The following is a 20,192-nucleotide window of genomic DNA, read 5'->3' as shown; positions in this document are numbered from 1 at the left end:
GCTCTGCCTCCTCTTGATCTGCTCTGCAAACTGAACTTTGCAAATGGAGATTTCCTCCAGCATCTCTGTCCGTGTACATCACTGTCCCACCTGCCCCCACAGCTCTGAGGTGGGGCAGCAATGGAAAGCAGCCCGAGATTGCTATAAAATTGAGTTCTTGTAAGAATGCCAAGACTCAAGTAGGAAAGTCATGTACAGGCTGGTGGCTAAAGCAGATGGAAAGCAGGAAGGAGGTGGAGAGCCTGCTCACACACAGCCTGATGCATGTGGTGTTAACAAGGTCAGCAACCCTGGAGTGATACGTGGAGTAAATAATGGGGCCCGTGTGGCAGAGCTGCCTCAGGCACATTTCCTGGGCTGAAGGAACACTGCAACTGCAAACCATTTGAAAGCAGTGAGATATACAGCACTCAGCTAGAAAAAAGCTCTTTATGGGCATGCTAAAATATGGCCTGTGCATGGCTGGGTACCTCTCTTTGAATGACTTTCCCCTAGCAGAGAAAAATGTCTGGCTTCTATCTACATGACTGCGAGCACCCTTGAACTAAATTAGTTTTGTAAATGCTGGACTGGCAGTGGGAGGGTTGATTTCTAGAGAAATTATTTTAATAATAAAATGCCTCATAAAAACTGCATTGACTTCAACCAGGCAGATTGTGGGCAGCTGGAAAGTTCTGACTGCTTCACTTTAACCCAGTGCTTTGGGGCTAACCAACACACTAATGTCATCCTGGTTGTGGTAAATGTCTCTCATGAGCACAAAAATCAAGGGCAGCATATACTTGGACATCTGGTGGGTCAGGGCTGAGGAGAGTGTGATACTCAGTGGGTAAACTTTGTGCTTCCAAGACACCTCTGTGAAATCAGTGGGATGTATGGGCTGGCAGCCTACACTTGGCATTTCCCACATTTTGCAGTGGTATGACAAACACAAACTTCAGATCTCCTCCCCCTCAACCTTTTTTATTCCGTGCCCTGACTCACTACTGACTATGCAGTGAGAAAGACAGTGGGGTTTGTGCAGTGCTGGGTCTGTATGTCTGAAGGTACCATCTCAACATCTTCCAAGCCTTCCAGAAAATCAGGTCTGAGAGTTAAACAGCCTTGGGAAACCCTGCTGAATTTTGTCTCTGAGGAAAGCCTTACTGCCAGAAAGGGTGCTCTGATGGGAACACTGCATTCCCAAGACAAATTGCCCTTGGAATCACTTCCCCTTCTCTGCCAGCTAATAAAACCCTAATTTTCTCAAAGGGAACTTCAAGCAGAGTTTTGACTTTGAAAAATAAGTGCCAGCAATTATCTGCCATTTGATAGAGCCAGTTCTATTGATATGCAATATTTAATAGGAAGTGTTTAAATATTATAGTAGCAGCATAAAAACCTACACTTGACCACAAAGAATGATGTCCAAATGATTCCTTTGGCATCTACTGAAGGTATAGTTTAAAGTAAGTCTTCCAGAAGTCTGATAGGTTGTCTTGTCACAACTTCTCCTATGAAGTAGTTTCCTGAATGCTTCCCTGGGGTGGGTTTGTTTGATTTTTCTTTTTTTTTTCCCTTGGTGACCTGCTGCAGTGCACACCAATTAAAACATTTGGCAGGTTTCTTATAAATATAACCTTGAAACTGTGGAGCAGACTACTGGTGAAATGTGGCCAGCCTATGCTTATCTGTCCATCAAATGACACTGTAAATGCCAGGGTTAGGAAGGAAAGCAGATCTGCTTTTAAGAAATTGGGGGTATCCTCACTACACACCAGCCTGGTACAGGGCCCTGTCAGCTTCTGCTGCAGGGACTCCTCTCCACCCCCTTCTATTTCAGGTTTCTGACAAAGCTAATTATGGCAGCAAGTGACTTGCATCAATGACATTCAGGGAACACAAGCATTTGTGGGCTTGGGAGCTCTTGAGCATTGCCCTGTCTGCAAATTTTTCTTCTTCCAGTGAAAGTGTAATGGTTTGCTATTTATTTATGTTTAGAAAAACTCCTTCACTAGACATTCACCTTTTCTACTTTACCACCAGTCTTGGATAATTAACAGCCTCAGAGACCGGCTCTGTTATAGGCAGGGACTCTAAAAACTATCTTCCCTTCTGTTATTTTTTTTTTTAAGCTTGAGAAGCAACATCACTTTTCTGACCCTAAAAACATAGCCTGGGAACTGGATCTAGGTTCTTTTCCACCTCACAAATCGCCACCCAGGGAATGATTCCTCACTGGAACTTGGAACAGCCTAATAGTTCAGGAGCCAGGAGACATCCTAGCTCCCCCACACACCCTGACCTTACATATGGTGTTGCTGCATTGCTACTGGATATAAAAAGCCTACAGGATCTGCTTCAGTCAGGAAGCAGCTGGGACTGTGAATGCAGATGAGAAGCAGACTTAATTCACTCAAGGAAAACGAGGCCAGTAGAAAACGAACATTATTTTCCTGTCTATAATTGCATTTTAAGTGCATAATAAGTAGACGATGGTAAGCATGTGCTAAAGGGTCCAACTGTTCTTAATTGATTAAAATAGCTTCTGAAGGCGGTTCTGTTGTGGATCTAACACAACGTGATGTTACACCATTGCACCAGGATGAGCTTGTGGTCAACTACGTGTCTCTTCTCTGGGTCAGAGAGTTTTCCACAGTTCAGAGCGTATCACTTGGTACTGACAGTCACCTGCCTCTGTCCCACTGACCTCAGCAGAGGGGCAACTGCAATATATCAGCACCAAAACCCTGCTGTCTCCCATGCAAGCTGGAAGAGTCTTTTCCAGTGGTTAATGTAAAGTTCAGCTTCTAGAAAGCAGAGATTGGTGGCCAGACGTGCCAAGCTGGGGGCATTGTGCCCAGCTGCTCTCTTCTTTATTTCTTTCCCTCTATCCCAATGGCAAGCCTCTGATACAAAACTGGGTGGGGTTTCACCTGGGTTTGAAAGTGTTAATATTAACTTCCCCCTCAATAACCCAGAGCAAGTCTGGGAGTGAGCACAGGATCAGCCACCCTGGCAAACTGCAGGGAGGGGAGAGTGATGAATGGTTTGGGATGGACAGGTGGAAAAAAACAAAACATTTATCCCAGGTCAGCAGGGTGAGGGGGGACCACGCCTGGCTCTGTCCTGGTAAATATTGCATTGAGTTAAAGAAGCATGGTGAGACAGGAATTGAGTTTCTCCTCTGTGGGAACTTCAGACCTGGGACTGCATCTTTGCTGAGTCTTATATTTCATATCTCAGAGATGGTGGAAAAAAGGTGAGTATTTTCCCTGTAAGATAAGGTAGGAAAATCAAGAGTCTCTTCTCTCTGTGCAAGGAAGATACTAGGAAAAGGAGTTTTCTGTAGGGTCCTAGAATGAAAGCATTATTTATCCTACCAAGGCTTTTGCTCTCCAGCCAGAGAATGTGGAGTGCACTTCTGAAGTGTCTTGAAGCTGGCTGCAGTACAGGTTGCCCAATATTAATTAAAAAAGAAATAACAACAGCATAATCATTATGGCCAGCCCAGTGTTTTATCCCACCTACTTTAAATAGACTAAATAAATCACTGACTTAACAAATAATTTTCCATGAAGTAGCATGGCAACTGCTCCAGTTCACTGGCAGGCATGCAGACAGCAGAGTCCTGGCAGAACTTGAACACCCACATTTGAAAGGCAGCATCTCTGGGCCTTGTCTTCTAATTGCAGAGCCTTAAATCACACGACCCATCTTGCTCCAGGCTCCATGTCTCATCTGTGTCCTGTGTTAACCTGTTGTCAAAATAAATTTGATTTGCAAATAGACAAGAGCTGGGCTGATACTTTAATTTTAGATCACTTATCTGAATGCAATTTTCACACAAGGATTGAAGCACATGCCTGGCTTTAAATAGGTACTAAGGGCAGTCCTGAGAATAAAGCAGTGAGGACAAGATATATAACTGCATTTAGGTTCCTAACTTCTTGTAAACTTGTTTAACACTTCACAGATTGACAGAATGTTCTGACTTGGAAGGGACCCATGAGGATTATTGAGTCCAGCTCTTGAGTAAATGGTCCATATGGGGATGGAACCCACAAGCTTGGTGCTGGCAGCACCCTGCTCAAACCAACTAAGACTTGAATGAGAACAGGGGTTTCTAGGAAGGATTCAAGAACCAATTTACTCCTATGCCTTTGACTTTTAACCTAAGTCCAGCTAATACTGTCAGGTTTAAAGTATGTGCTTGGTTTGCTGGATGGCACCAGGAATTGCCTGTACATTGCAGTCTCTGTACTGGACATGGTACTTCTCCACCTTTGTCATTGAATGTTGAGGCAGAAAATTGAAGCATTGCTAATTAAAGTAGGAAGGAACTTCTCAACTTTAAAAATTAATGCATTTAATTGAAATCCTCCCTGGAATTCAGTTGGTTTCCTCATATCTCAAGAGACAGTAACCATCTCTTTCCTGTAGGTTAAGGGGTATGAATGAATTTCAATCCATGTGATAAGTGATACGAGATTAAGCTGGAAAAAACAAATCATGAATCTGTGCTGACCGTGCATATTATTTAAAAAAAGGCTCAAAATAACTTGCTTAGTAAATGGATACAAAGTCTTTGACATCATAGGTGCTTCAGATTAACATCCACACAGCTGCTAAAGTGGAAGTTTGTCATCCCAAGTATTAAAGGGAAGGAAGGTCAGAGAAATTAATTAAGCAAATATATAGCAAGCCTGACCTAGCAGTCATTAGAAACTCAAATCAATGGGAATTTATCTTGCAGGACAAAACCACTACTGCTTACAGAAACATTAAAGAACCATGGGCTTGGACCAAGTAGATAGAAATCTATTGTGGAAGGCTTTTCTTCCTAGCACGGGACGTTTTCAAGAGCATTTAACTGCGCTTTTCCATTTTGGAACTGAATGGTGAATCCTGTCCCACACTGACTGAGACCACAGCCTCACACAACCCCTTCAGCAGCATTTGCCCTCAACAACAGCAAATTTGTCAATGCCTGACTTTATTAGTATGAAAGCAAGAGTTCTTGTAGCAAAAAGAGAACTCCCTGTGATAAGTCTTTGGCCAGGGTGGTAACAAGCTCCATTTGAAGTTTCAGACTGCAGCGATGTTCGCAAATGACAAAACCAGCCCTGGCTCCTGGGATGTGCTGAAGTTCATGAATGGCAGTTCTGTCACTGTCAGAACTCGGAAGACAGCACAGGCCAGACCTCTGGGAAACATCCTCTGGATACCTGGAGTTCCCTATTCTTATTTGGGAGACGTAGTAAATAATACCAATACCAATGGACTTACATATTCATTTTTAGCCTTATTTCGCATCTTGGTAGAGGTTCCTGCCAGTTTCAGTCATGCAGAATCATGTCTCCAGTGTCTCTGAACCCTTTTCAAGAGTGGCAGCAGTCATCTGCAGGCTGCTGAAAGAGCTGAGTATCTCATTTATATTGCTCGTTGTATCACAGGCTGCTCTTAGGTCTCTGAATGATTTCTCTCTTTGTATTTCACAGGACACAACATTGGTAACTTCTGTTAGATGTTTCAAGTGCTAATCTTTTAAGAAGAAAAACTATTTAGCTTTCAGATTCATTTGCTTATGCCCTACATGTTGCCAGACTCTAACTGTAGATAAAGTTCACCAAATGCTGGACTTGGTGACAATAATATATTCTGGAAGTGTTTCACTGGAAGCTCTGAGCAGTGTCTGGGAATAAAACTTCTCCCTGGTTGATGTGGTTCAGCTGTAGATAAATAAGCACTATGTGCTTTGGTACATTCCCTGTGCATTCTGCTTCAGTGCTTCACTTCCCCTTATTTTGATTATTTTTTTTTTCTGGCATAAACTTAACATAAGACAGAGCTGTGCAAACTTGATAACCTTAAGGAATTATTTGGGACACAGTGATCTAGGCATAATTCTCTCCTCATTTATCCCCATAAACAATGAAGTCCATAAATCACCTTCCATCTGCTTTGGCATGCAGTGGCACTCAGGCAATGCTATGCAGAGCTCTCCATCATGCAAATATAGGCTGGGACCCTGTGGCCAGTGAAGTCAGCAATGTGAAGGCTTGCTTCCTAACAGCAAGCAAAGAAAACCACCAGACTGAATCTTGATTCCTTGATTCTTTCCTGTTTTCTTTTTCTGGGCATATAAAAGAAAAAAAATCAAACCAAATCACACAAAAAAATGCATGCACACAGCACAGCACCTATCTATTGATCTGCCTTTACCTTAAAAACATCCTTTTCCTCATTTTCCACCCTCTGAGCTTGGTGAATTTTATGAATCCTGTTTTAAAATATGGGACAACTGAGTTGTGTATAATGCCAGCTTTTTTTTTTTGAGGGGGGATGGGTGGGTGGGGTGTGATTTTTAAGAGAAAATCTTCTTTTTAAGGGTTTGACTCCAGATACCTAAAGTGATTCTCCACTCTGTCTGAAAATGTTCACTCAGAAACTTTAAACTACAAACTGTAATATTCGGTTGTTAAGGCAGCAAATTATGTGAGCAGGGTGTTGTACTGCTGTGATTTGAACACCTTGGAAATGCTGAGGCATATTAAAATATTTTGAAGGCATTTAATGAATAATAAATGTATTTGTTATTGCTATGCCACTCAAGCAGAGAAAACAACTTCAGCTTACATGAAAATACACCGACAACTGCTCTGCAGCAAACAGAACTTGATTATATACAAATCTTTCCTGTGGCTGGGGTAGAAGTATTTTCTTGAATGCCTTTACTCATCATCCCTTCCTTTTTGCAAAGGAGTACTGTGGTTTTCCCTCTTTGCATGCTTTGCACTTCCTCGCCTTTTTTAGTTCCAGCAACTGGAAACTATTTCTTCCCTCTCCTTCTTTGTAACCTGGTGAAAAAGTGCTTTTATTCCTTCACAAGTTCCTTTTCTAAACAGCAGCCAGCAAGGAGTTTATGGGGCAGTGATTTTCACAGCACCCTTTCAGCGTCCCCAGAGTTGTTCTGCTGTACAAGCAAATGCAGCGTATTTTTGAGAAGGACTGAAAGTAAATTACTCCAGATTTTCTGCTCTGTAGTCCCACCAGTGTTTTAAGCACAGCTTCTCAGAAAGTTACCGAGATCTAAAAATAGATATGAAAGAAAGAGGAATATAGAATCACCTTTGCTATTTTGATGTGGTTATTATTCATTCAAACACATTCTCGCCCGCTAAATGTATTTTTACAAGACCTTTAGTAGTTATTCAACACCCTGCATGTCAATTTGCTTATGGGTCCAATGAGCAACATGTTAATGCCAGTTCATATTAGCAAGAACTGTGCAGGAAAAGAAAGTGCTAATACAAGGAAAAGAAACTATAAGAACAGAAATCAGAAAAATTTGCTGAGCAAATCTCTTTAGAAATAGAATTCATGCTTTGTATTCCGTTCTTCAAATAAAGGGGGAGGAAACTCCTTAAGATAACCTTACAAAGAGATCAAGTCGGGGAACAAAGCGCAGTAGTTAGCCCATGTTATGTGATAAAAGTCAAAAAATTGTAGAAACTTGATTGTTCCTCTCCTTTTTACTCTGACATAAATTGCAGTTAGAGCACTTACTGATTTTTATTTCATGGTAACACAAATACAGGAAAGAATATAGTAAGTACTGGACCAGATCCCACTTTCCTCATCTCTACATGCTTAGTGTTCTAATTTCATTCCTTATTTTAAAATTCTCTTTGATTTGGCCTTCAAGGTGAGGAATATTCTTGACAGCGGCAGTGACATGGCACAGCAGAAGGACTGGCACAGCCATCTGAAGCTTTTTTGGAGCTGCTCCTGCTTTCTCTTCTCTCTTACAGTAGCATTTTGCAAAAATCCATTCTTTTAGAGAGTGATGCTCTAATAATGGAGGAAAAACAGAAGTTTAGATTAGATTGTTGTTTGCTGCTATGAAGTAAGGTGGGAGATTAAATAATAGATCATGTACAGAAAAGGTTGGAAATTAGGCTAATCGCTCAAAAATTCTGAAGGAACGGCTCTTCTTATTTTCCCCTGCTGGTTACTACTCTGTTTTATGGTTTAAACTGCTTTAAAAAAATGCTGACTTTCTCTATGCCATTGAACTTCCAAATATTTCAGAGAAGTGCTATTGGGCAGCTGTGTAATAAAATTACTGTCTGCTTGCAATCATATATTCTGCTGCTGACCAAAGATCATCTTCTCTCAGGTCACTCACAGAATTTAATTGAGCTGGGGGAGAAATTTTTCTTTTCCTGATCAAACTTATCACATTTTCCAGTCAATGGGTGAGACACTGTTGGATTGCGTGAGGAAGAGGGGGAAAAGCAAGGAAAATGTCCTAGCTAGGGAGCTGGGGTTCTAGTTTGAGGATTTAGAATTATTCCTTCCCCAAGCCCCTTCCTCCCTGAAGAACAGAGCACCTTGGTGGTATGGCTCTCGCTCCAAGGGAGGCAATCCTGGTTTTCTTGCAGCAAGCAGGTTTGAAGTACAGTATCAGCTGTGTTGGTTACAGACCACGATCTTTTCCCAGAGAAACAGTGATGGCAATGTTCTTTGAGAGGTTCCCTGACCTCTTCTGCCTCTTCTCCACTTCTAAGAAGGGATGGCCTGGAATTACCTGCTGTGTGATTTTGGAGTTAGGCTTTTGTAACACCACACACCTTGCACTTGGAGAGGATGCTTTCAGCCAATGCTGAGCCATTTTGAGGAGCTCTATGTGCCCCCAGGCAAGGTCACTTGGGCCATCTCAAATCTTGCTGCTTCACTCCCCTGGGCGTGCTCAGACTCTCACTGTCCTCCAGACATGCAGTTCCCATGCTTGCCACTGATTGATATCCATTTATTATCTCCCTAGAACAGATCTAACCATGGTACAAACTATTTTGTACATCATGAACTTTGTGTGAGCAGATGTAACTTGCAAATGGAGGAAGAAAGGTGTTGCAGGACACATTTTTTTTTATTTTAAAAACTGAATAAAAAGTAGGTGAGGCAGCACAGATTCCTGTTGTTCACTCTTTTTCTCTCTTTGTGGGGTGACTTGTTCCATTGCCTCCTGTTATGTTTACTAATGTGTAGCTTAAATTGTCAGTTAAGCTACCTCTCAATTTAGCCTAAGGTTTTAATGTAGGAACATAAGGAGATTACAGGAACAAATTGTCAGGAGAAAAGAAAGCTAAAGACAACGGTTCTGATCCCTATACAAATAAGGAAACAAGACTTTCTTTACACAGAGTATCCCGTTCTTACCAAATCCAACAGATAAAATTCTGCTAGACTGCCAGTGTTATTTCCTTCTCTGCTATTAATTTTAAAAATTCTGCAGGCATGAATGTTTTGCAGATACTTGCTTTAAGATACAAATAATTGTCCAAATGCAAATAGGAAAATACAATATTTTTTTTCCTGGAAGATGGAAAATCACTTGGAAAATTCTTCTGCACTGTGTCCAAAATATCAGCAAAGCATTTGTGCACTTCAGTGTCCCAAGGCAATGTTCTGAGAATGATGCCAACCATCATTGATTTCCATTTCGGAATGATTCCTTTACAAAAGTGTTTCGGTTTGAACAACCAAAAGCAGCCATAAATTATTTCCTTTCTCAACATTCCCATGCTCACTCTCTGACAACTATTCACATAAAAGCTTTGTCCTTGGTGGGTGGGTAGTAGGGAATGCAGAAAATCACAGGTTAGTACAAAAAGGGTGGGGTGTTTATTTGGCATGTGTGTGTTTTCTGACAGTCTCTAACACTCCCCTTCCCACACAGGCTGTCACTTCAGCATCACTTCAGCCCTCCACCTGAGAAGGGTGGGCTTCAAGACCACGACAAGTTCATCTGGCTCAGACTTAGACCTGGGATTACCCCTTTGTGACATTAAAATGTCAATAATGTATGCACCAACCTTGCCAAATCTCTCTCTGTCCTCTGCTTGGAAAGCGTTGACTCCACAAAACCTCCTTTTAGATGCCAAATTCATTTCTTTCAATTCCTGTGCTGGAGTCAGCTTCCAAGCAGACTCCACAGCAGTTTGCTACAGCTCCTGCTTCCAGTTGGCCAAGCTTCGAAGTGCACTAGAAAGGCTCATATGTTCCTGGAGATGAAAAGTTTCTCTTTACTTCATTCACCTGAAAAAATGGCTTTCAAAGCTGTGCTAGAGCTATTTCCAGCAAAGTTCATGTCGATGTGTTTCAGTTATTACTGTGGCATAGCACATAACGTGGCCATAACTGCAGATGGGGTAGGGAACTTTAATAAAAAGTATTACTTCCAGTGTGCTAGGGTTATTACTATGTTTCCAAGACAGCAAGAAACCAAGGTCATGTATCTTTAGAAGTTACCTCTTGTCAGCCAAAACAGAGTAATAGACTGCCTATGAGCTCTAGACCATCTCAGGAAACCAAATAAGTTTAAATCATGAAATCAGAGTTTATAAAAAACCTCTGCCTAAGTTGGTTGCTCCTGTGGTTCCCTTACACAGCCAGTCTGTCCCTTTCAGTGTTAAACTATAACTCCTGTGAATTTTAACTCAGAGTTCAATGTGGTCCTCTGCTGCCAAACTGCCCAGTGAAGTCACTGGAGCACACAGAAATGGTTTTGAGGGCAGCAGGTTTACATCCACTCTTTAATTTCAAATATATGGGGCCAAGTTGCTCTGACAGCAATGGTAACTGCAGTGCAGATAAAGGGTGAGACTGATCCTTTGTATTTGCAACGTGCAGGCTGATAAGTTTCACCTACCACACATGCAGCACGTCCAGGCATTTGAAACCCAGGCAGCTATCACAGAAGAGTTTGTTCCATGCTCATTACAGGCATACTTCAGTGTTAAACAGAACAAAAAGAAAAGCAGTCAGCTGAGGTGTTTTCTTATGGATGGCAACTGATTAAATATCACCTGAAAACATAACATTGCTTTTAAAGCAGGATCCCAGGGGTGGGGGAAGCAGAAGGCTCTTCTGTGGAGTCAGACAGCACGTTTAGCTCGATCTCTGCTGTGTTTAATCCGTGCCTCCCTTGCCCATGGGCAGGGCTAAGGAGCAGTACTCATAAGGTGCTATTCCTTCAGGTCTACAGGCTCAAGGAAGGAAACTAGGAGTGTTTAAAAAAAAGAGGAGTAGAAGAGCTCTGAGCTTCCTTTGTTCATGAGAAACTCAGTATATTGTCTTCATAACGTAGACAAATGCTACAAAAATTTTGTGGTGTTTGTGGACTCCAGTGGCTCTCAAGTCCTTCTTAGCAGCCCTTTTTAGTGGGCAGCTGGTGGATACCCCAAAGATGAACCCCGAGGTTTGCATCTGTGTGTATGTACTCGTACACAATTATAAATTAAATGCCCTCTCTGTATTTTACCACTATTCAGCCTCTTGCTTTCATGGACAGTGATGTTTCCTGCACAGATTGTGCTTCCTAACAGCTAGATAGTGTCCTTTTAAGTCAATCACAGTGTCACGGGGTAGTTTTGGAGACAAGTACTGATGTCAGCCATTCCCTGACAGGTTGCTGTACAAGTCTGTCCAGTGAGCTTGGAATGAAGCAGCACATGAACATACCCCTTCCTTGGCTGCTTGCTGAAACGTTCAGCTGCTTTGTCAAGACAGACAGGTGTATCCAGCTGGGACCCACTGCTTTTGCTCTTAGCTTAGAGACAGAAAATGCCCCAGCACTAAATATTGCTTCAGGAAACTTACTGTGGAATATATGCTGCTTGCATTTTCTTGCCAGATCTTGATTTGATGGGGTTTTTTGGGGTTTTGCTTCTTTCAGAGAATCTACTTCGTTTGTATGCACTTATTATTTCTCACCAAATCTCGGTTTTACAAGGATTATATGAAGGAAATGCTTTAAATCTATATAAAAAAGAGTCTGTTGCTGGTTTTCTCTACATTTTGAGATCTAAGGATGTCCAAAAGGCTTTTTAAATCAAATCCCAAGCTATGAAGTATTATACAAAACACCCTCCCTAGGTGCAGTATTTCTGCATAAGAAAAGTTACTCCATCTACTTTAATTCTATCTGTAACCAAATTTTATTTGTGCCTGTATTATGCTTTCATTCCTCTCCTAAAATATTATTTCCTTTGTTCCACATATAATTTAAATCAAGACAATATTAGAAAACAAGAGGATGGCACAAAACTTAATTGTCTATAACAGTCCAGCTATGAATGTTTAATGTGTGTGGGACTTAGGCAAATAAAGGCCCTGATGGGAGCTGGGTGTTTGCCCAGGAGGGGCTGCTCACCATGGCCAGGGTTTGCAAGGTCACAATCTCCTGCACTTCTTTTTTTCTGCATCATAAACATCACCAAAAATGCTCCCAATATACCTTCCACAGAAGTCTCTTGGGCTCTGATGCAAAGTCAGTGGGAGTCTCCTCACTGCCTTCCATGGATATGGGATGAAGACCCAAAGCAGAAGGCAGCTGGGGAAAAACTCCTTCACAGATGCAATTCTGAGTTTGTTCTGGTTTTTTGTTTGTTTTTTGCTTGCTATTAGCAACCTGTTCCCATTCTCCAGGCAATTCTTAAAAGAGCTCATTACTAAGATGTGGCAGAAGGAAAATGATATGAAGTGAAAGCAGGTGTTTCCAAACTGGAGAATCTGCTTCTTTCCAGAAAATACCCATAGTGAACATGGAGATGAGAACTGTCAATGCTGTAATGGTGTGACAGAGCCTGAATGGGGCAGGATATAATGCGAGTCATCTTCAGTGTGCTGACCAAATATAGCACATGAAAAGAGTAAGGAGAGAGATTTCTGAATACTTCTGCAGCTGAACAAGAATTGGATCAGCTTTACTTGGGTATTTCCTTTCTGGCTGCCTTTTGCTTGAGACTTGCAAAACTGCAGTGATGATACAGTGAACTCACAGGCAGAATATAATCCAGAAAACACCATTTTCTGGTGGTTTGCTGATGCAGATGGCAGAAAATCTCTCAGTTTTTCTTCCTGGGAAACATTTCTGCTGGCTGTAAGACACAAAGATGGTCATGTAAGGTTGTAAAAAAAAACCAAACCAAAAGGAAGCAATGTTTTGTAAAATTGTGATTCTAAATATAGGGATTATCTAAATTTTAACCTTGTGTGATTTTCATATGCGGTGATGCTTTTGAAGCTCTGCTAAGGTTACTGTGCAAGGATATAAAATACTTTATTCAAAAATGCTCTCATGTGCTTGAAGATGAAAGCTTTGAAGCATAAATCCTAAAGAATATTTCAAAATGGAAGACAAGATGAATGCAATATTTATTTTTTCAGAGTTCAGTAATTTTGGTTTGGTTACTTTGAGTTTCTTGACTTTGAGTAATTATGACTTATCATTATTTGGACTTCTAATAATGGGAGACACCTTCCTGACAAGATCTTACAAAAATTGGCTCCCTCTGTGTTGAAAGCTGAGGTTTCCTCTTGTTTTCATTCCCACTATTTTTCATAGTCCCTGATGTGGTTTTTGGCTCATGGGTCTCACCAGGCTTTTTAAAAATCACTTCTCTGGAAGTGTTCTAGGAGAGGCTGGATGGAGCTCTGAGCATCCTGGTTTAGTGAAGGTTCCTTGCCCATGGCAGGGAGTTGGAATGAGATGAGCTTTAGGGCCCCTTCCAACCAAATCCATTCTGTGATTCTATAATTGATCTCCTCCCAGCTGAATTATGCTCAGACTGAGGGCTGAATTCTAAACTAAACTGATGAAAATCCAAAACAATTCTGCAGCATATGGTGTGATGTGGTTATTTGGTAAGAAAGCATAGATATATTGGTGATGCTGACAGAGGGAGTGGGAGCTTGAATTTGAATATGGAGACAAAATTTGATGGGTGACATTGGCTGCCTTGGACTGGTTTATAAGACAAACTAAATGTGTGAAGCAGCAAATTCTCCAGTAATCATGAAATCAATCAGATGGGGCAGGGAGAAAAATGGAAGGCTTTTCCACGAGGTAGTTTAGATTTGCTTGGGCATGTGATACTTCACAGCCATCAGTGCTGATTGAAAGTCTAAAGCAAAGCCTTGAAGGAAAACCTGTGATTTATGATAAAAAGAAATAAATCATTCCCTGTTTCTAGCAGAAGAAATGTGAGCATCTGTGTTTTCAGCAACCTTCTGTCTCATTTCCTCATCTTCCCCTCTGAACAAAGTCCTGGCTGACACTGGGGGATACAATGTTCTTCCTTCTAGGAATCCCTCTGGCTGACTACTATGAATTCTGAGTACCCATGGATAGGATCCCCAGAGGCTTAATCTCCCCAGGGCTGGATGAAATAGATTTGAAACTCAAATGCTAAAACAATGCTGAGAAGAGGTGTGTGTCTCTGCAGCCATTGTGCAAGAAAACCCTTGTTTAGTTCCCGTATTTCCTTTCTATTTGTGTCCAAAAGGAATGAAAAGATCATTAAAGGTTCCACGAACTCATGAAGATTCAGAGCTGAGCACACAGCATTTGGAGTTTCTTCCAGATGTTTCACTGAAAATCAGATACTGATTTGCAGTTTGTTGCTCTTGACTATGTGTTAGAATACATCCACAGCCTTCGTTTAAAGCTCAGTGTCTTGAATCATCTTCCAAAAAGCCAGATGCCAGAATTCTTGCCTAAAGCTTTAAGGAATGGATGCAGAAGGTGATGGGATTCTGGACCAGCTCTTCTGCACCTTCTGAAGGTCGACCTGCCTTAGCAGGTGCACTTTGAAGATACTTTGCCAAACACAGCGTGTGATCTTTCTACTTCTTTGTGGGTTTTGTGTGCATATCTACACCTTTTGAATAACACTTGGGAAAGGCAGGCACATCATTTTTGCTCCTGTTTTAAATGACAGCTCAGGCAGCAGGCTTTAGGAAATACTCAATCTTAGTCCTTTAATCCTCCTTGAATGCTACTGCACTGCTGCTTTACTCACAGTAAGTTCTGGGGTTTGTGTGGGTGCAGAAAGTGAGGAGAGTCACTGTGGCAAATGAAGTATCCTGAATTGCAGCTATTACACAGTATTAAGTAATTGCCCTTGGTAAGAAGTGATAGTAGAAAATAATAGCATATTCATTTTGTTGTTGAAAATGGACTGTCTAGGCATGTATCCCAATTAAATTCAATCGATGCTCACAACAGATAAGTACAATGAAGATTCTATGAGATTTTCTTTCATACCTACGAATAAAATAATTACTATGCAGCATATCTAAGTAGTTGATGCCACCAGAAAGTCTACCCTTGAAAAACAAGAAAGGAAGAAAATGTCCTTTCTTTTGTAGTTAGAAAGAAAATATTGACTATGCATGTGGCACATTTTGGATGTCACTAGCTGTAAGATATATTTCTCTATAAACATGACAGTTCTACTAAGCATGGTACAAAAATTCCCTGCTCTTGTAGGAACACAGCTAAACTTATCTCTTTGAGAATGTGCTGAATGTTGTGTCTTTTAATGTGACATCATCTGCGCCGTTGGTTCCTGGTGCAACTACGACACACACTTTCACTGGGCTTTGAAATTATGCAGCATGTTTATCCACCCACTGTATATTCTTTTATACAGTTTTGGACTGGAAGTTTTGTCTCTGGTACTTGAATGACAGTCGTATTTCTTACTGGCAGGGAACGCTGTCCGTGCTTCTACACGTCAAAAGCTGGTGGAAATACAGTGATGCAAATTAAAGTAGTTCAGGTGACTACAGATGTTGAGCAGCTACTCTTCATTAATTAAATTGACTTGCAGCTCATTACTGGCAATGTAGGACAAAATTAGTAAACTTCCCTTTGCGTGTTTCTCTCTCAGGTTGCAATGCAATAAAGTGAACTTGACTTCTGAGGCAAGGCTCCTGCCAGGGTTACTTACAGACAAGATGAGGTGAAAATGTTTCTTTACTAATATGCTTATTCTAGACTGAGAAATTAGATTTTATACCTAATGTTCTCCATTTTACCTTTGACATGAACAATAATACTTGGCAAATAATTCTGAGGTTCCAGTTCAGGAAACACATTTTGATTAGAGACTCAGAATTGCATGAAAGCATAACACCAGACATAATCTTTCTTTTTGTCTTGTGATTCTCATTATGAATCCAGTGACTTTCCAACATCTAAACCTTTATTTGCATTTCTTTCCCTCCCCCATTTTGTTCCTCAGAGAAAATAATTTGAAAACAGCAGCTTGTTAAATTACCAGAGTTAGTTTACCTGAAAATATCTGATGATAATGTCATCAAAATTGTGCATTGTGAGCACCTTCTAGTTACAGCTAAAACGCCTGCTCTCTCCTCATGACAGATATACCAACACTGGCTTTATAATGCTCAGTCAGAGATATATCTTATAAAAATCCTCATATGTTCCAAGTTTGCTACTGGCTTTGCTGGAAATCTGGATGGAGAAAACAGGGAGAGATGAGACACACACGGATTGTGAGCCTGTGACTGGAAAAATTGCACTGATCTTAGGTTCAGGTCCTTAAATGAGAGCAACTGTAGCACCTATCAAGTGCTCATAAACAGAAGGGGAGAAGTTGGGATTGGAGAGAAAGGGATGGGGGGAGCAGATCAGATTCAGATGTGATCCACCCTCATTGTAGATTTGTCCATCTTCAAAGTTGTACGGCTAATGAAGAATAATTATCACTTATTAATGTTGCATTATCTTGGAAATTGCAGCTCAATAGCACCATATGTCACAAGGCTTCTCTTAGATGAAAAAGAGAAAATCCTCTTGACTGCAGTGTAAGAGGAAACAGCTCTTTTCAGCATCTGAGCATTAATCTCAAGGAGAAAACTCTCCAAGACACGCATGTTGCACAGGAATTAAAAGGTGCCATAACTTCTATGGTATTTCTTGGTGTTATCAGCTGTGCCTGGGACTAAACATTACACAGATCTTCAGCAGCATCTCTGCAAAAACTCTTTCAGAAAAAACTGAACTTCATTTGTCTAATTTTTGAGAATTATCCCTTCAAATATAGTGACGGCTACAAATTTTGCTCAAACCTAAAATGACAGATAAAGCAGAGGAATTTTTCTTTCTTCAGTATGTGAAGACTTCCAATATGTTTCCCAGTATTTTACAATAACTAAATAAAACCCCCAACTTTTAAACAAAAATTGAGTGGGAGAACCAAGGAATTCTTTCGTTAGTGCTCCTTTACAAGAGACCAATGGCTATTTATTATTGACATTTGACTGAGCAGCAAAACCAGAATCCCTAACTTTTGGCAGTCGCATGTACTTCTCTCTTTAAAAAAATCACCATACATTGCCTTAAAGAGTAAAACATGCCTGAAGCCCAAAATGGCAGTGCCAGAGCCTAAAGCTGGAGCTCGTAAGTCACTGAGGAAGCTGTACCAAAAAAACAGAGGAATGAAGCTTGGTAGTAGTTCGTAAGTAAGAGAACAAAAATTTGCTTTAAATGCTGCACAGATCTTTCCAAAGGCCTGCAATTACTGCCCAAGTGCTAATTTTGCAAACACTTTCAAACTATGTAAAAATCCCTCTTCATACAAAGCAAACTTTAACTCATGCTTTCCCTCTCCTACTCAGTACAAACAGAAAGCTGCTACTGCAGAGTACAGAAACAGAGCATCTGAATCTGAAGAAAGCCACAGCTATCCTATGATAAAGTGCTGCTTACAAACATTTATCTACCAAAAAAGCATCTGCAATTTCAGACCACAGTGAGGAATTTACCACAAACTAGAAATCAGCCATATCTGCTGAAGTGAAATAAAAGTATCACCCACCATCAGGGCACTCATTCACATAGTTTCCATCTACAATTCATCATTACCCAAAGGCACAGCCCCTGTAAAGCCAGCATCAGAGTACCTAGTACTAGTACAGAAAATAGTTTGCACCCAGGCACAGGAAACATGCTGCATGATTAAGGAGAACACAAATGCCCGCTGACATTAAGTTATTAAGCCCCATCTCTGTTCAAACACTGTCAAACATGACTACAGAAAACCCCCCCAAAGCGAGCAGTCCTAGTTCAGCACAGGACACACAGCAAGCACACCCCTGCAACACCCACACAGCCACACAAAGCAAACCACACAGTCCCTGGCACTGCAAATCCACTCCATCCCCTCACTTCTTTTAGAAAGAGCAACAAAAATCATGCAGCCCTGACACTGCTCCCGGACTGGAGGTTGTGTCTCTCCCAGCAGAAGCGGCAAAAGGCTTCAGCTCCTAATTAGCCCGGGGAAGCGGTGCCTGCTGCAATATCCCAGCACTTACTGCATTGCTTTTCAGCGGAGCGAAAGGGGCTGCTCCTCCCGGGCACACATGGCTCGCTCAGCCGGAGGGTTCTCTATTCAGCACAATTCAGCTCCAAAGTCTCTGCATGTGGAGGGGAATTGCCTGTGCTCGGTACTGGGGGTTTCTGGCTGCAGTGGCTGCTCACCCTACCCATTGCCTCTGGTGTATGCTAAGTAAGCAATCCCCTGGGTCTTCATAAGGAAAGGATGAAGAGTCACAGCTTTCGAGAGCAGATAAGGTGTTCTGCCGAGAGCCTCTGTGCTTCCATGGCATTTTAAAGGCAAAGGGGCTGGGGATGCTTCATCTTGCTTCACAGTTCTGTGTCGTGCAAGTTGTTGTATTCTGCAAATTACAGTGGAATTCTCAGCCAAAGGCTAATTTATACGTTTCAGAGAGACCTCAAGTTAAGAATACAAATTCAAGCCAATGCATTTTGAAATGTTGAGGAACGCGCTCTGGCAATTGAACTAAATTTTCTGTTTTTCAGAAGTACAAGTGAATGGGAGGGGTTTCCTAGCTCTGAAACGTACTGTACCAGCCCTGCTGGATACAGTCAAAAAGTAGTAGCCTAAAACTTCATGGATTAACATCTCACATTTAACAGGCTCCAAGCACTGCTCTAGTCTTGGAGGAGGGACTGTCACCCTTGTCCTTTGTCTGCAGTGCCTGTCATTTACGGGGGCTCCTGCAGCAGATGGGGCAGAATTGACGAGCAGTAATAATGAAAAGGCAGAATGACCAAGAGCCACAGTGCCACTCAGTTCCTGTTAGGGGCCCTAATTTTTCCACTGTACTGAGATGTTTGACTCTGTGCCTTTGGGAAGCTGTGGGGAATTGCCATAACCAGCTGGGGTATGGGAGGGTGGATTTGTGAAGCCGAACCACCGCCCTCCCCAACCCTGACCTTCAAAGGGACTCTCAGGAGCAAAGCCCCATTCTGGGGCTGTGCTTACCTGTTACTTGTTACCTCCTGCAATTGCTAATTGTGCCTAACCATGTGTGGCAAATCCGTGAAAACAAATACATTGCAGTGCTGTGGGCAAAAATGGGGATATTTTTTCCACATAGGCACCCCCAGTAGATAACACAGGCATCCTTAATAAACATTTCTTAAGACCAGGTACTGTGTAAAGTGTTGATTCACTCATCCCCCAGGGCTCTTGGGCAGGGGAGATTTTGTCTGCCACTGATGGGGGCATTAAGATATCATGAGAAGAGCAGCAGCTTTTGGTTGGTGAGGGAAGGTTTTGACCTCCTTAGCAAAGGTTTTTGAGCATCCCCAGGGGCTGATTATCCTTTCAGATAGCACAGGGAAATCCCAGCCACCAAAACAGTGTGGCTAATAAATTTTTCAGGATTATTAATTGGATTCTTTAGAAAAAGGGCAGTCAAGGACAGGCATCTAGAAAGAGCCCATTTCCTCTTTGAAATGTGTTTTATTAGCTGGACTTCAGTTTCTTCTGGAATTTCTATATAAACACAGCTTTCTGTGATACCTGTCAGCATCATTGGTCCTGTACCTATTGTTTTCTGTGCTATAATTTCTGCCTGTGAAAATGCCAAAAATACTCTGTCTTCCTGGCTGACAGATGTTGCTGGAAAGGTGCTGCTTTGCACTTTCACAAAAATAACACCTCGGAGGAGATGGGAAACCAGCACATATCAGTGTCAGCACCAGTGGGTTCCTATGAAATGAGAAGACATTTCTACAGTAGCAAAACTGACCTTTTTTTCTCACTCTTGTGCTCACAACTGTGTTTAGCACCTCAAGGTAACAAATTTGTTGAGTCATAGAAAGCAAAAACCAACAAAGCTGCCTTGAATTTTAAGTTTGTTTTGTATAGTAATTATGCGTTATGCGTGAGTCTTTACTTTTAAAATGCAGACAAGGCACGGTCCTTGTCCCAAGGAGCATCCAGTCAGGCCAGACAAAATGATGCAGACTTGTAACAACCAGGAATTACCAGGTGACAGCCTTGTTGCAAGCAAAGCAGGAAAAC

General features: G+C 41.6%; 1 protein-coding gene across 6 annotated transcripts in view; it reads right to left on the bottom strand.

Annotated features, from left to right (window-relative positions):
- CTXND1 (cortexin domain containing 1) overlaps positions 1-18,642 on the bottom strand; it is a 35,302-nt gene extending 16,660 nt beyond the window's left edge. For 2 of the 6 annotated variants that reach the window (XM_039557985.1, XM_039557989.1), the window contains exon 1: positions 18,172-18,642. The gene's annotated coding sequence lies outside the window, so the exon portion shown is untranslated. Of the gene's footprint in view, positions 1-6,399; positions 7,834-9,860; positions 10,050-10,696; positions 12,927-18,171 lie in introns of those variants that run through there. The other 4 variants (XM_039557987.1, XR_005602831.1, XM_039557986.1 and 1 more) reach the window with 4 other exon arrangements.
- Positions 18,643-20,192: the final 1,550 nt, after the last annotated feature.

This window comes from Corvus cornix, chromosome 10, assembly GCF_000738735.6.
Source record: "Corvus cornix cornix isolate S_Up_H32 chromosome 10, ASM73873v5, whole genome shotgun sequence".
Lineage (NCBI taxonomy): Eukaryota > Metazoa > Chordata > Aves > Passeriformes > Corvidae > Corvus > Corvus cornix.
This window is presented reverse-complemented; position numbering and strand designations above follow the sequence as displayed.